Raw genomic sequence first — 17,155 nt, forward strand, 5'->3', positions numbered from 1 at the left:
AAAAAAAAAACTAAAAATCCCACCAAAAAAAGCTTCATTGCTCCACTTAACTGACCCCTATTCTGTTCACCGGAATGCGAGCAACAGGAAAAAAAACCTAAATATATATCTCGACGAGACTTAAGTCTGTTATGGGCCAGTAACGGTATCCCTATAAGACTTGGTCGTTAATGAGAGTGAAAAAAAGGCTTGCATATACCTCGCGGTTCGAGAGAAAGAATAATCATCCAAGCTTCGAGCTCATCGGCCAAATCAGGAAACGGAGAGAAAAAGCGATGGGTCTCGACTTTTTCTTTCAGTCCGTTGATTCTGCCGCAGGAGGAGGAAACCAGAGTGGCACTTCAGTGGAGCAGTGGAGCACACTTTAGAACGACGGCGGAGGCAAACCGTTACGGTCAGAGATGAGGTAAAAAATGTACCGCTGCTATTGAAAAAAAATGAAAGTTATTCTTTTTCGAGAAATGAAGGGCGTCACTGTACATTCATACTGAAAGTAGGTACAGCAAAAATTTCACCTAGTGACCAAAAAAAATTACCGATACTGAATTTTTTATTAGTCTTGCAAGTTTTGTCATGGCTTTAGTAAATATGACTTCTGCTATCATTAAAGTATTCTACAGTGACCAAGAAAAATTACCGTTAATGAATTTTTTGATTAGTCTTGCAACTTTTGTCATGGAATAAAGAGATATTGCATTGACAGAAATGATGATCAGACAGAAGCAAAAATAATTACCAAGGTGCCACTCCGTGCTCTCGCAGAGACGTCTTTTTTCATCCAATATCATCTCCAGTTTTTGCCTCCGATAATGGATAGAGTATCCATTAAAAAGAGCGATGCTTTCGTAATTTATGAAGACTTAATCTGCTAGTTTCGTGCTAAAAATACAGAAATTGTGAATGTGCGCAGTGCTGTCGGCACGAGCCGATTGTGTATTTTTCTTCTCAATATGGAACTCTTTTCATTCAAATAGATACTGATATTTATCTCATAAGTGCATGCAAAAACTCTACCTCATGTCACTTTCTTTTCAACGGTTTTATTGAACCATTTCAAGTTTTTTTTTCTCTCCATTATCCCATTTTGGATTATGGCAAAGCAGATCATAATCAACACTGCGGGAACATAAGATTCCATCCCATCACTTTCCATCATCAATATTCATATCGGAGGCCATAGTTTCAAGTATACCCACTCGCCACGGAAAACGAAAATTAAGCAATGAACCTGCGCACAAAAAAACTCTCTCTAAAGAGCGAAGTAAGAGCGAACGTATTCGCCCATGCTCTATTTCTCGTACACAGAAGTTAAAAAAAAACATATTTCTGCCACCAAACATTTTTCTCGAGTATTTCCCTCAACTTTCGCGTTCGTTCGGCAAAATAGCATCGCCCTGCTCGCGGGGAAAATCGGTCCGGGGTTGTTGCGTCACTCCGTAAGTGGTATTGCCAAGAATGAGCTCTTTTCTGAGCTGAGAGAGGAGCCTCTATGCTGCCTCCAGCTTTGCTAGCCCCTCTCCCATACACCGGAGCAGGTTGGCTGGAATTCTCCATTCGCACATTGGAAGGACATTGAGTATAATTTTTCAGATCGACCAAGATACGTCCATTTTTGTCGAACTCATGGTATTTTTTTCGAAACTTGATTGAGTTTCAAACGGATTCTCATAATCTCTGGTCGACAATCCTAAGATTGGTTTGACGCAGCTCTACACTCAATAGGGTGGTTTTCTTTTATTTTTTTATTGCCTTAATCGAAAGATTATTACTCCTGGAGTACGCATTTCACGCTCTTAGATTTTCGAATGACGATATCTATTTTTCGCGATCAAGCGAAAAGTGAAAATTTTCAACCACGCGAAAACGCGACGGTTAAGTAGGAATGCTGGGAAAGGTCCGTGTGACGTCGTTCTGGTTCCCGCTGCCGCAATTGAGGTGACCTTGAGGCGAGGCTTTGAGCGCTGATACGACGTAGGTTGCTAGCAGATAGCAGAGTACCTTAGCAGGTATTTAAGCTTGGCTTAAATAAGGATTATTATTACCCTATCAAACGAAGGAAACTTTCTGAACTTAGGTAATTTTAATGAGTGATTACTAAGAGATGTTTCCCTGAACTCTGTGCCTCATGCATGCATTGGTAATATCAGACGATGTAAAACTTCTATCTGCTCACTCAGAAACTAGGACCCTGTGACGTCACGTGGAGTGGCATCGCATGGCCGCCAATATGGCCTTTTTCAAATGAGATTAAATAGACCATTGCCATTCCTCTATACTGGGATTTCTAAAACCAAATAATTTGTACATTATGAATACACTAATGGTGGGTAACGAATCGCAACCAATGCATTTCGTTTTCTTTGATGAACGGAACTACCCTATTCTTCCATCGGCTAATCTTTTCACACCTTCCTATTTCTTCTCTTTTTGAATGAATTGAATTGATTCTTGAGACCAGACTTTAAAGCTAATTCTTTATCTGCAACAATTTAATATTAATATTCATCTTTTTCTCTCTATATCCACATACCCCGAAAAAGGCTGGTAATGGTCTATACATGGAGGATCCCAACAATTAAAAACTTTATAAACACGAACACCCGTACTCAAATTAGAGGTAACTTAACCGGGCGGGATTCGATCCCGCGACCTTCGGATTAGTATGCGGGGATTTTTCCCTGCAGCCACCGAAGCAGCGCATAAGTTCAAATCTAAATATATTAATTTTTGTCATTTTTATTTAAATATTAATTATTAACACCGAGGCCGGTAAAAATTTAAAAGATACATTAGGGAAGAAAATGTAGATTTCAGTTCTGATTACACCACATTCATAAAGCTATTCCGTTAAGAGCATTTTATCGATATGCATCAAAGTCAACTTGCGTCATCATTCGTGGTAAAATAGTTCACGGAGTATAGGTCAAATGTATGTGATGCAAAAAAGTTTTAGCCAACGTTTCAGTTTATTTTTAAACTATCATCAGAGCTATTAAAAAGAGAAAAAAAATAGTAATCATTCGTTTACGAATATCCTTACCCCATCCATAATGATTATTCATCGAAACTCGAGTCGCTTTATTTAAAAAAAGAAGTGGTATGAGCAATGTATACCCAATATCTCGGTAAATTACATCAACGCATCAGCCGATACCACGCACTGCCTTACAGATCCAATTCCAAGCGTTACGGTTGATGTATCTGCTTAAGAGGAGAGAGCGGTGGATCAGAGCGTAAGGCAACGAGCTAGGCTGGCTCTCCAAACGACCCGGAATGCTTGTGAGTAGGTTAGCAGGCGAGGGAGGGGGACTGACTGCTGCGCTGGTGGTTATTACGCTCACAGATCCGAACATAAGGCGAACGACCTGCGACTGGTGTTTGCGCGGCCAGAACAACTCCCATGGCTCCAGGCCTCCACAGAAAAGTGAAGCATAATGTCATTTTCGAAGAAGTTTCCAAAAATATTCCTTACACTTAAAAGTCAAGTTTATTATACCCGACTAATTATAACTGATCTTATTATAACTGATATGCAGAAATTTTGGGTTTATTGGCATTAGTTCTTCTTTTGCTCCATAAACAACAATTAGCCACAGTATTAACATAAATAATGACCCTATTAATCTCAAATAAGGCATTGTTGTCTCTACGATTGATTGATCTTATCATGTTGCTAATCAAGAACTTTTAACCCTTGTCAACCCTTTTGCTTATTTCTTTTAATTTAAATTAGTAAGTGATTAATTCATTAACTTCAACAGGGTTTGTGAATATTACAATTGAAAATCTACGGATTCTTACGGAGCGTAATAAAAACCCTTAGTAGGTACAGGAAAATGTTTAAACTAAATATAAAAGTTGTTTTTGCTAGGTAAGCAGATCGTATCTTAATATTATTTGTGAATATGAAGTAATGGCCCTTCATTACATCACTTTCTGATTTTTAAGCCTATGAATGCTGTGATTGAAGTCAAAATACGGCGACTATAATACGATTGAAGTCAAAATACCTGTTCAAATGGCGTGAAGACGGTTCAAATAGGCGGAAAAATTTCTTATTTGAAAATATATTCCTTGAATTTTTCATTTCCTATGTACCTAAATTTTTTTTGCCATTTTAATATTTGTATATACGAATGAAATAAATTTCAAACGAATTATATTAAGAAGTTTTAATAGCTCCCTCAACTGTTATCGTAATGTCATAAGGTGAACGAAAAAGTGGGACCTTTTCGAAGCTACTCATTGACCGACCGAATCTTCGGTGAAATTAAAATAAATGGTTGAAATTAATTACTAAAAAGATACAGGCTGGTGACATAGTGTCTATTATCACTAAATTTTATTCAATATTTGTATTGCTTCAAAACAACAACTGGACTCCGAGAAACGATGGGTAAATCTGGTGGATTTAGGCAATACATCTTAACAATTTGGTTAATCCGTTGATATATTATTCATACTTAGTCATATGTACTAAAATTGAAGGGCATACGTATGGAGAAGGAGGAAGACATTGCTGAAATCCTAGAAGAACTCAGTTATGGCAAAACATTTGAGCACTGCAAGAACTCCATCGACTTCACGTGAGGTGATGAAAGGGAAGAAGGAAAGAGTACGCCTTAGGAAAACCTAATTTCCTTAAAATGAGCTGAGATAAAAATTGTGATCTTAGAAAAGCTGATTATTCAATACAAATATGAATTCCCTGGTATAATAAAGAAAATACGCCTCACCACATACATGCAACACTCGCTTGGGACTTCTCTAGAATGTCATCAGCCTGTTAATTCCATCAAAGTGTTTCTCGAAAAAATCTATATTCTATTAATTAGGAGAATAAGGAAGCAAACCAAGCCCACTTGATCAGACATTCGGGAAGGAAATAAATGCTTATGATAGAGGACGAAACAAATGAGTGCTGGGTTACGTAAAGGGCGAAGCAGGTATAACAGTATGGCCCATGGATATGGCCCGAGTTCATCAAACCATCGCGGACTACGTAACCTTATTATGCATCTGATAAATCTGCTCATTCTTCCCATTGCGTATCCACGCTCAGCGGCCCGAAACGAATTAAACATGAATATAACCAGGCCCCGTCACAATCTCGTCTTTGATCGGAATTCAACGTCAGTGTTTTCGAGAGAGATAAGCTCGAGTTGGTTGGTGGCCAGTTCGTTAAGACAGAATGCAAAGAGAATGGAGAAAATGGAGACGCAGGCCGCATCCAAGCGTAATCCACAACACGTAATTGGCGTATTCATTTTCAGTGAATGCGCTAATCTTTCGTGCGACAAAAGATGTCGCAGCCATAGGGAATACAACAATGAGATGATGAGGACAGGAGCGCAGATTGAAGTATAGGCTTAACTTACTTAGGAAATTCGAAGAAGATATTTTTTCAGACAACGTGAATCACATCCTTCGTTTACCATCGTACTATAGTAGACGCGATCATGAGAATAAAATAAAAGAAAAATAATGCTAAACATAGAGATTTACAATGTCATTCTTCCCTCGAACTATTAAGGATAGCAACGTTGCCTCAATTGATAGGATTAATGGCGTCGCTCGCTAGGATCACTCGTTGCATGTTTTTTTTCATAGTTCTAACCTTGCATGTATTTGCTCTAGGAATTACTAACCATTAACGAGTATTTTTTTATGAATAAGCATGTATATTTTGTTAGTGTGCGTAATATTTCTATGACCGTGCGGTGTGCATGTGGCGGTCCTCTTGCATGCAGCATGTTGGTGATTTGTCACCCCCTGCCAAACACCCTAGAGGTGGCTCGCAGCGTATTATGTAGATGAGCATGAAGCAAGGTATAATGGCCAGCTATACCGAGGGGTGGCTAACTTTTAATTATAAAATTATGGCTCGCCGTTTTTTAATCTAAAATGTCTGTCGTTGCACTTAAATAATTGAGTGAACTTCCTTTAAAATTATCACATTATTTCTATATACATTTTACTCTACAGCTAACTGAATTTACTTCACAGTTACTCGACAACATATGTCACTTGGTATGTGTTCTAACCATGATTTGTAGGCTGCTAGCAAGTAGCAGAGTACCCTGCTTGCAGGTAGCGCTTGGCTTAATTAAGGATTATTAATACCGTATTAAACGAAGGAAGCTTTCCGACCATTGGCAATTTTAATAGGTGATTATAAAGAAATGTTTCCCTGAGCCACATGCATGCATTGGTAATCTCAGACGATGTAAAACTCCTATCTACTCGTATAGATACTAGGTTCCTGTGACGTTATGTGGAGTGGCATCGCACGGGCGCCAATCTGGCCTTTTTCGAATGCGGTTAAAATTGGCCATTAACATTCGTCTAAACTGTGATATCTAAAACCAAATAATTTGTACTATATTATGAATACACTAATAGTGGGTAACGAATCGCAATCAACGCCTTTCTTGTTCTTTGAAGGAAACTACCCTATTACTGCTTCGTTATATTCTTTAAAAAAAAAGGCTTTACTATAGGCACAGCATTATTTTCCATTCATGGAAGAATACAACTTTGGCGTTAGTTACAACGTCAGCTGTAATTAAATTTTGAAAATCGCAAAGTCTTTAAGTCAAAGAAAAGTAATAAAAGTAAAAGTAAAGTAAAAGTTCAAAGTCAAAGAAAATTAATATTTTTTCAAGCAAATAAATTTAAAAATTAATTAAGAGCTGTTATAGTTTCCTTAAAATGTTGATTTCATTCACCTTTTCCATGCTTAAATCTTATCTACAACTTAGACAACCATGGCTTGTCCCCCCCCCTCTTGTTTTGCTCCTGGGTACGCCCTTACGCGCTTAAGTGTCTATGATTGTAGCAAATGTCCATGACCTGCATTTAGGAACAATTTAATGCAGTACTTAGATAGACTTTTAATAAAAGCGCAGCATTATATTGATGAAAAACCTCTCTATTGCCTCTGACCACTGCTATAGTATAATTAACCTATATCATAATAAACGCACCTCAAAGAAAAATATTTAAGAGCGCCCGAGTTGGTGGTGCAGAAACAAAAAGCTAAAGCCAACTTTTATACTCATAAACAACTTCAAAGGATTTTCAAAAATTACAATGGGATGAGTAAGAAACAAAATACTCATAAAAATGTTTAATGGACAGCATCATAATTCTCCTTACTCGCGAGGAATGATGTTAATGGCGATGAAATTACCAACAGAAAAAAAAACTGCAGTAGGCGCTGCTAGGCTTTCGGGTTGCCCTACGCGTCAAATCATGCAGCTCAGCTGTAGTAGAACTTGCGGGGACCATTTTTTAGAACCTTCCCGAGTTCCGGCGAGCGTTTGTTTTTGTGTCCGACACGAAAAATTCGTGATTATTCCCTTCGGTCCGTTGGCTTGACGACGTCCCCCTAAGTCTATCGAGGTCACATCATCCGAGGCTCCCGTTTCACTGCACCCAATCTCCCCTTTTATAACTCTTTCTCGTCCGCGTTTTTATTGTGTATCGCCCACGGGCTAAACCGTGGGAGCTCTTAAGCGAGCACCTGTTGGGCCCCACTCTCTGACGCCCAATATCATTATCTTTTTTTTCCCCACCTCTCCCCCTTCGCTACATTTGAATAGCGGAAGTGTTTCTTGTGGAGTCGCAAGACCAACTTCGCCGCGATAATCAAGCCGCACCCGTAATAGCAGCTCTGCACCCGAGCGTGTCTTGCCTCCGCAAGTCTCGCCGCCGACAGCCCCTCTTGGCTTAGCATTGCCTATTACCTCTTCATCGAGTTTAAACTCACTCACACCCAATTATTCATACTTTTCTCGCTTGCTAATCGTATCCGTTACCTCTCATACGGGATAGGGTGGTTTCCTATTTTTTTATTGCCTAAATCTAAATATTATTACTCCTGGTGTACGTATTTCGCGCTTTTTGATTTTTAAATGGTAATATCTATTCTTCGCGATTAAATGAAAAGTGAAAATTTTCAAGCGTACGAAAACGCGACGGCTAAGTATGAATGTTGGGAAAAGTCCGTGTGACATCATTATGGTTCCCGCTGTCGCCCTGTGTGGTGACCTTGGGGCGAAGATGTGTGCGCCGCTGCGATGCAGGCTGCTAGCAGGTAGCAGAGTATCCTGCTTTCAGGTAGCGCTAGGCTTAAATAAGGATTATTAATACCTTATCAAACGAAGGAAACTTTCCGACTATAGGCAGTTTTAATAGGTGATTATTAAGACATATTTCCCTGAGCTCTGTGCCTCATGCATGCATTGGTAATCTCATAAGATGTAAAACTCCTATCTATTCGTATAGAAGCTATTTGCGATTTTTGCTTCTGGGGGTGTGTGGGGGGGAGGGCAGCTGCCTCCTCCTGCCACTACAGTTGAAGGGAGATACATAATGCTAGCAGTGAAAGTCTGATGAAATGGGATGATTATGAACATTTGTTAGTGTGGATACCCAGAATATTTACCCTGCGTCGTAAACACGTTTGCGCATTACCTCACAACTGAAGCCGCAAAATATCGTGAAAAACCACTCTACAGACAAAGTTTGATCATCCAAGGCAAGCCAACGCAGTCTTGGTTACTTGGCAGATAGACGCCGACTTGGTAACCTCAGGTTTCCGAAAGCCAAACGCACAAATGGCGCGCAGTTAGGTCCGTTCCTCCTTTGGCCAGTATGGGCGTGTGTCGTGCCCAACGTGGAGTCCACTTCCGCATTAGGTCACAGGCGATTGACAGCGCATACGAAGAGCGACCTTATTGCCGGCATGCGAGAGCGTCTCGTGGCTACGAACGGTGATGGCAGGAAGAAGACCGGTGAAAACCCGTCCTTTGCGTAAAGGCAAACAAGGTTCACTCCCTGTTTGCGCGTAGGTTTTGACGCCGAGCTCTTGAAGCCAGAACTTCCCTAGATAAACATAAACATAGATTCTGAATTTGCGTAGGCTGAAAAGGCCGTAGCTCACAAAATGAGCGTAGCTTAAACACGATAGTAGTTATAAGAAAGATAGCGCTAAAGAGGGACATTGAGGTAATTGATGAAAGACTCTCACTTTGGTAGCTTTGAAGACGATATACAGTCGATAAGGTTTATATTGTAATAAAAAGTCGAGAAAATTAGGTTAATCAAAGAGAGCTCGATCTTGGCTCAAAGAAAGGGTGTTGCGTTCATACAGCGTTTAGGGTGTATATTTGGGGAAAATATTATATAAAAGTCACACTGAATGGAATAAAGATTGAATAATATTTTCCTATCCCATATCGACAAATAACAGCAGTCAGCAACACAGAAAAACCAAATTATATATTAGCACTCAATGGGTATGAAATATTATGTATGCAAATATTATATGCAATATTAAAATATTGTATGCAAAGTTATTATATTGGCAGAGTTTCAACAATTTTCTTGATGCTAGGAGAAATAATTAGATACTTACGGGAAAAGAGTAAGGTACAAAACGATGCATGCTTTCGCTTACAATTGAAATGACGGCGGAAACTCTTAGTTTAAAATTTTAAAGAGTACCCTATTAATTTTGCGAATGCGAAAATAATGTTTATAAAATTTGTAGCATTCACAGATACGAAGATCACATCTATAGTGAGTTAATCAGCAAAATTATACAAAAACCCTAACATTATATTTTCCATACGGTCACGAGAATATTCGGCTAAACACAAATTCTGTAAAATGATTTCGGAATATTATTTGGAACAACTGATATCAATATTTTTTTTCTAAAGGCCTCCAACATGCGAGATACAACCGTTAAGAGAGGATGTGACTTCACTCGATAGGTGCGAACTTCCTTCACACGGAACAAACCACCAGCCATTTCGTAATGAAATATAAATTTACATCCTCCAATCAAACCCATTGATCCATGTCCCTTTCTGAAGCTTGGCTGCGCAAATCGAATGGTTTTCTCTCTGAATGCGCGGAGAGAAATCTCTCATTGCTGGAGAAAACCGCACCGAGAGACTTGAACGGGCGAGTACGCGTTGGTTCATGTATCAAGGCGTACTTAACCGCCCAAATACCAATTAAAGGCCATCTGATAGCCAGGAGAACAAGTACTCATGAGTATACAACCGCGGTTTCAAGAAAGCGTGAACTGGGATGCGTAACGATCGACCTGCAAGACAGAGATATACCGAACGACCTCATCACAGTGGATATGAATATGGATTCACTTCCGCGTACGACACTCGCTTATATGTCAATTCAAAAGTTTACTGACATTATTAGCGTTTTAGACGTTATTCTACCAATAAATGTCATTTCATATGAAAATTTCATATCATACTCTTCTTATTGTAACTTATAGACTGCCTCCTAGTTAATATTGAGATTCCCTCATAACATTTTATGTAGATTGGATTTAAAAAATCCAAATGACCCGATGGCAACTCTTAGCTATGCATCGAAAAATTTAGGATATAAATGCAATTATAAAAATCTACTCAATGATCAATTGATGTGATACTGCGCACCATAAGAGAAAAGTAACGACAAAAACATTAATAATTTGAAAAGCTATGAGCAAATTAAAACCTTAATAAATAGCAAAATATGAGAAATATGAGGCGCTGCAGTCGGCGCAGACAAGGAAAAAAAATATCCTATGGATTATAATTTATCCCCATAAATTAATATCCTAGTTTTGAGTCGTAATAAGCTATCTGACATCAGCATTTTTAAGCAACTCATGTATTTAACAGGAAATTGAAAGAATAGGAGCAATATTTAGAAGCTATGCTCGATAACCTACCATTTCAGTACCTATTTTGAAGCTCATATTGTACTCCGACGATTGTTGCAGAGGCAATATACGTTGAACTACTACGCCATCCATGTATCCTAATACAAGAACTCACCGCTTGTGGTTAGAACTATGTTTTTTTTTAATTTGTAGTCTGAAAAAGTATTGAAATTATCATTTGAAACTATCCAATCCAATTGAAAACACTTAAACTTTACATATATTGAAAAGTATGTAGCATTATGATTTACGTAAATGAAGTTTCACTCCTCCAAAATTTCAAATGAAGTTTCACTCCTCCTCCTTCCACCACGGGGTAAAAAAAAAGTCTCAAACTTGATGCGAAAATATTTACCAGAATTGCAAACAAAATATTGAACATCAAGTACATAATGTAAAAGAAAACATGCTTCATACCAATTCATGAAAGTTTCGCCTTCATGAAATTATTTAATACTGAGACGTAAGCCTCCAAACTTAAGTTGATTCATTTCCGAAACGAATACTGAGTCTTGTTTTTTGACGTTGAAGATTGGCTACTGATGGAATATTTTAATGCCACCTGCACAATGAGCGGGGAATAAGGCCCTTGTTTTGGATCGCGAAAGTCGCTGCAAAAACGTCCTCAACCTGTTCTCTTCTGTGAGGCGAAAAAGGGGGACTTTTATCCGCTCATCTATCATTATACAACACCACCTCCGTCGTTCGCCTTTTGTTTCCGTTCCGTCTTTCGCGGCGAGCCCGCCAGGTGAGCGGGAGAAGCCAGTGTCGAGGGCGACGGAGGAGGGGAGGGAGGTAGAGAGGGGAGGGGGGTAAGGAGGGGAAGTTCGTGAAAGTGGGTCAAGCCGCGCTTGCTCTCCGGTTCCGTGCGGACCAAACGCGAGGCCGATCGAAAAGTCTCCCAGATGCGATGGACGTGGAATGAAGAAGATAGGGGAAACCAACGTCGAGAAAAGAGCTCTTAACATTAGATGGGGACTTGGGGAGTGGGTGTATCAATGTGGACGAAAGTCTTGTGGGTAGGAAATAGTTAAACACTTTGGTTAATGGCGACGTAACATAACATTCCGAAGAAAATTTTGAGGACTGCGATAATATTACGTCATTGGAATAGAAGGATCAACTACTCTGATAATGTAGCTCTGTAACGAAACCATGGTCGGTCTCAATAACCACGGTCGGTCCTCTTCTGTACATATTACAGATAGATATACTAACAACAAGATACCTTAATCGGTCTGACTTCAGATGCCAGAGATTATTCGCGTAATAAATCCGAAAATTACCAGCCAAAGAGCGAAAGTTGTAAAAACCTACACTACCCAATTTTCAATATAAAACCCACTTGGTATCCCGATATGCGAATAATTAGAAACACCCACAAAGTAAAGACTATAGGAAATGTTTTAGAAAAGTATCTCAGTGAATGTAAAAAGTAGCATGCTATCCAATTTTTATTGCAGTATTCTACCGATTAAGGCAGGTTTCCATGGAGTACTAAAGAAGTGATCTGGGAGCCTCCCTTTCCTTCCAGCGCTACCTTCTTCAATTCACTGTTGGGCCTACTCCCTTTCAATCTATCTAAAAATCCTATCCTTTTCCTTCCCCTCCCTCGTTTACCTAACATTCTACCCTCTAACACCATTTCCAACATCCCTCCCCGCTAAGTACTCGCTCCATCCATACATTCTGTCTCCTCTGTACCTCATCTAAAAGCTGCCTCTCCTCGCCAACCATATCCAGCACTTCGTCGTTCCTTCTCCTCTCCGTCCATTTCAAGCATGAAAAAAGAGATTCATAAAATTTTAAATGATATTATTGTTGCGCGGCAATATCTTTTGTTTAAGAGATCAATTGTTCAATAGTATTGCAAACGTTTTAGAAAAATTGATCCCCAAAACAGAATATATAGCCTTGCAACATCAATATCATTTTTAAGTTTATATATATCTTGTTATATCTAATTGGATTGCTATTTTTTAATTTTCCAAATACTCATTCATTAACAAACTTCTGTCATAACACATAGCGAAACAAATCATAGCTTTGACTAACTACCTTAAGTATTTTTATCACATGCAGTCCTTTGAATGTTTCAGTTGCGAAAAAAAATAAAACGCAGTTGTAGGGAAAATTCCCACGGAGCGGAGGAGGCCGCGGATGGTGAATGGGAAAAGAATGAAAGCAGCCAGGGTTGAAGAATGACAGCCCACTCTTCCACCTTGCAGCTGACGCCGATGGATATTCATGTGGGGAGGGGAAGGAAAGATGGTGCGAAGCGAAGTGGGCCAGTTAGAGAACGTGAAAAATACGCCTCCCTAAAATGAGGTTTTCATGTAAGTAAGGTGGAAAAACTATTTCAAATGGATTAGTTTGACTCGAAAGGTGGGATAACATTGAAAACCAATATTTCGGAGTAAATATAAACAAGCACTATTTCCGGCATCTGCGCATGCGCGTTATCAAGGTTGAAGTGGGAAAATTCAAGATCATATTATGATGAATGGGATGGATGAGGCAGATGCTTTGTGGAGATCCATTGTGAGATATCAGTCATGAGAGGTCAGTGAAACACTTTGCACTTTCCACATAAATTTTTTTATAAAACTACTGTTGACATGTTTCGCTGCACTGCAGCATTATCAATACTAACACAAGACTTAACCATAACAATATAAATACAAAAATGCACACTCGGAAGCAAACATTTGAGAAATTGGGGGTTGAAGGGAGGGTAGGGAATTTTAAACTGACTGTTGGTCTGGGGTGAGGTAGGGGATGGTGACTACTTTCAGGAGCTCGGAGGGTTTTTTCCCCATGAGCTGAGGGAGGTCAAGGATCGGAGAATGGAAGGGAAAAATATGGTCATTAGTAATAACATCTTTCCTCATGGGGATGAACAATTGTTCTCAAATGTCCATTTTTTCCATTATTAACCCGTTGCACATGTCGATGAAACATGTCGACTGTCGTTTAATAAATTTTTATGTGCAAAGTGTTTTACTTCATATCTCATCATATTATGAGTATGATTGGCTCACTACGAGGATAGCGTTGGTTATTTATTTGTTATTTCTTTTTAACTTGATGGAGGCTTCCGAAATAAGGACGCCTGCTGTAACCCCAGTGAAATTTATCGTCACGAATGCTTTGACGCGGAGGGCAACCCGAAAGCCTAGCTGCGCCCACTGCAGTTTTTTTTCTGTTGGAAATTTCATCGCCTTTAACATCATTCCACGCGAGTAAGGAGAATTATGATGCTGTCAATTAAATATTTTTATGAGCATTTTGTTTCTTACTCATCCCATTGCAGTTTTTAAAAATCCTTTGAAGTTGTTGTTGAGTATCAAAGTTGGCTTCAGCTTTTTGTTTCTGCACCACCAACTCGGGCGCTCTTAAATATTTTTCTTTGAGGTGGGTTTATTATGATAAAGTTAAATTATACTAAATCAGTGGTCAGAGGCAATAGAGATGTTTGTAATCAATATTAATACTACGTTTGTATTAAAAGTCTCTCTAAGTACTGCATTACATTGTTCCGAAATGCAGGTCATGGACATTTGCTACAATATCGCCAAGGAAGATAAAAAATAACGCTAATCGACTAAAGAAGCTCCAGAAAGACTTATTTCGCTCACACCATTCACGAAATTTGCATGTAATCTTACATGGCTTCAGCCCAAATAAAGCGTGTTGGCAAGGAAAGACACCATCACAGTTTTGGGGCCTTTATAACACCCAAAGAAATATTTTCAGCAGCTTTTTAGAAATCGAATTCGATTAAATTCTTCACCGCATTTCCGGGCTGAATAAAAAAAACTACTTGAATGAGTGGCTTCCACTTGAATAAAAATTAAAATAAAAAAATAAAAACAACATCTAATTACAATATAATGTGCGAATACAATCTTGGAGAACAGGAATTACCGCAGCTATATACATGAATTATTAAATGTGAATTGAACATCCTCATGGTAAAGGCCTGTCTATGTTTCGCCAGTCACTTGTATTCCCTTGGGAAAGAATCGAAGTGTTTTACACCCACTACTTCTTAACGAGGAACTACAGAGACTCTCATTAACGCAATGATTATATTTTAAAAACCTGCTTCTATGCGGCAAGTAAAGAGCCATTTGAAAAAAATAAGTGAAAAACTTGATATGCTGATCACTTGTCGATTTTCACTCACAGTGATTACGACCTAAACGCATGCAACGCATAATTATTCTAGGGACATTCAGCCGTGCATTTTTTATTGACTTCCGGAGAGACGCGAATAATAATTCTTCATAACCAACTTTCGCTCGCAAAAGAATTTTTCCATTAACCGCGTGATATGTAACAACTCAAATTAAAATAGATACCGATCCGAAATATTCTCTTCCCGCTGAGGAAACTGTCGTTCTAACTCGTCTTGCTCTGTTTATCATCGCAAAAGAGAAAACAGAAAGGACACGAATTCCGAACGCCGCTCACCTTGTTAACTCCGATAATCATTCTCGTAGCGCAACCGTGAATTCAATTCAATTCGGCGTTCCACCGGCGCAAGAGGATAACAGAAGAAGCTTAAAAAAGGTGGCTCATTTCAAAGATATTTCTTGGTCGTGATGGTTCTTAGAATGTGTGCCGGTAATCACGCGATTAAAAAACATATTACGCCATGAAACCCAAAATGTCATAATTATACGAGGTAGTTATTGGGAATTAAAAGAGTTTATTTTTGTCGTAGACTGAAGGTTCTATTTATTCCAACTAGTGGATATTATGACATAAATAGTAAGATTAGAAATGGCTTTGGTGACTTCAATGATGCATAGGAAAAGCTGAAGGATTCAAAATTTTGCAAAGAGGAGGTAATGTTGAGGAATTTACTGCCTTAAAAACCAATACCATTAAAATAAACTTTTGTCACCATGGACGAAGTATATCGAGTTTTAAAAGCGAATGTATTAAAAAAGTAAGCGAAAACTTAATTCCGAAGAAAACTTGTCATTTATTCCCATACTCGGGAATAAAAAAATACAATTCTCATTTAGAGAAAAATATTTAATTTCCAATTAAAAGAACTCAAATCGAAAATTTATACGAGGCGAAAAGCATCCACCCCACTCACAGAGACAGAATTAGTTACGCATATAGAATTAAGCATCTGCTATGGTAGTGAAACCACTATCTCAGACTTTTCTCCGAATGCAAATAGATAAAAAAAGGCAAACACCAAAGGAACACGGCAAACAAAACACGACTCGTTCACTTCCACGTTTGTTTGCTTTCGACAGAATTCCAGCGACCGAACCGACGACAAGCTGCCAATTTTGGAAAAAATAATCTTTATTTTTTGGGAGTAATGGGACAAAAATATCCGAAATTTGGGAGGAATATTATAATGGCCAAATTCGAATCAACTTTCCTAAGTACGAGGGTCATCCAGAAAATAAGTTCCGTTTTTCTTTTTTAAATCGAGTTTTTATTTGAAAAAAATTCAAACTTGCAGGAAATGTATTCGACAATATGTATTATTTTTCCACATAATCTCCAGAGACCTCAATACACTTCGTATACCGAGAAATCAGCTTTGAAATCCCCTCCTCATAGAAGCTTCCCGCCACCACCTTGGTCCAGTTGGTGACTGCTTCTTTCACTTCCTCGTCACTTGTGAAACGTTCTCCGGCTAATCCCTCCTTCATTTTGGTGAACAGATGAAAGTCTGAAGGGGCTAAGTCGGGACTGTAAGGTGGATGGGTCAGAACATCCCAACCGAACTGATCCAAATGTTCCGTAGTGGATCGAGCGACGTGAGGCCTTGCGTTGTCGTGGAGAAGGCACACACCAGAGGTCAGCATTCCTCTTCTCTCGTTTTTGGATTGCCCGACGAAGTTTCTTCAGAGTCTCACAATACCGGGAGGCGTTAATTGTTTCTCCTTGAGGCAAGAAATCAATCAGGAGGATCCCTTTTTGGTCCCAGAAAACAGAGGCCATGATCTTCCTGGTGGACTTGACAACTTGGAATTTTTCGCACTTGGGGAGGTGGTGTGTTTCCACTGCATGGATTGTCTTTTGCTCTCTGGGGTATAGTGCGACACCCAGGTTTCATCTCCAGTGACTATGGATTTGAGAAAAGGATCCCCTTCCATTCTGTAGCGGCCCAAAAATTCACGAGCTGCAGCCACTCGTTGTGACTTGTGTTCGGGCGTCAGCTCTCTCGGAACCCATCGGGCGCAAACTTTTCGAAAATCGAGTTTTTCCGAGACAATCTCATGAATGATGGATCGTGAGATCTCAGGGAAACACTCATGGAGTTCGTCACGTGCAGTGGCATCGCATAGGCGCCAATCTGGCCTTTTTCAAATGAGGTTAAAATTGACCATTAACATTCGTCTAAACTGGGATTTCTAAAACCAAAAAAAT

At 39.2% G+C, this 17,155-nt stretch overlaps 1 protein-coding gene across 2 annotated transcripts in view; it reads right to left on the reverse strand.

Annotated features, from left to right (window-relative positions):
* Positions 1–17,155, reverse strand: part of LOC124168854 (chitin synthase chs-2) — a 277,533-nt gene that overhangs the window by 232,014 nt on the left and 28,364 nt on the right. The gene's annotated exons all lie outside the window — the stretch shown is intronic.

The sequence above is a fragment of the Ischnura elegans genome, chromosome 12, assembly GCF_921293095.1.
Source record: "Ischnura elegans chromosome 12, ioIscEleg1.1, whole genome shotgun sequence".
Taxonomy (NCBI): Eukaryota; Metazoa; Arthropoda; class Insecta; order Odonata; family Coenagrionidae; genus Ischnura; species Ischnura elegans.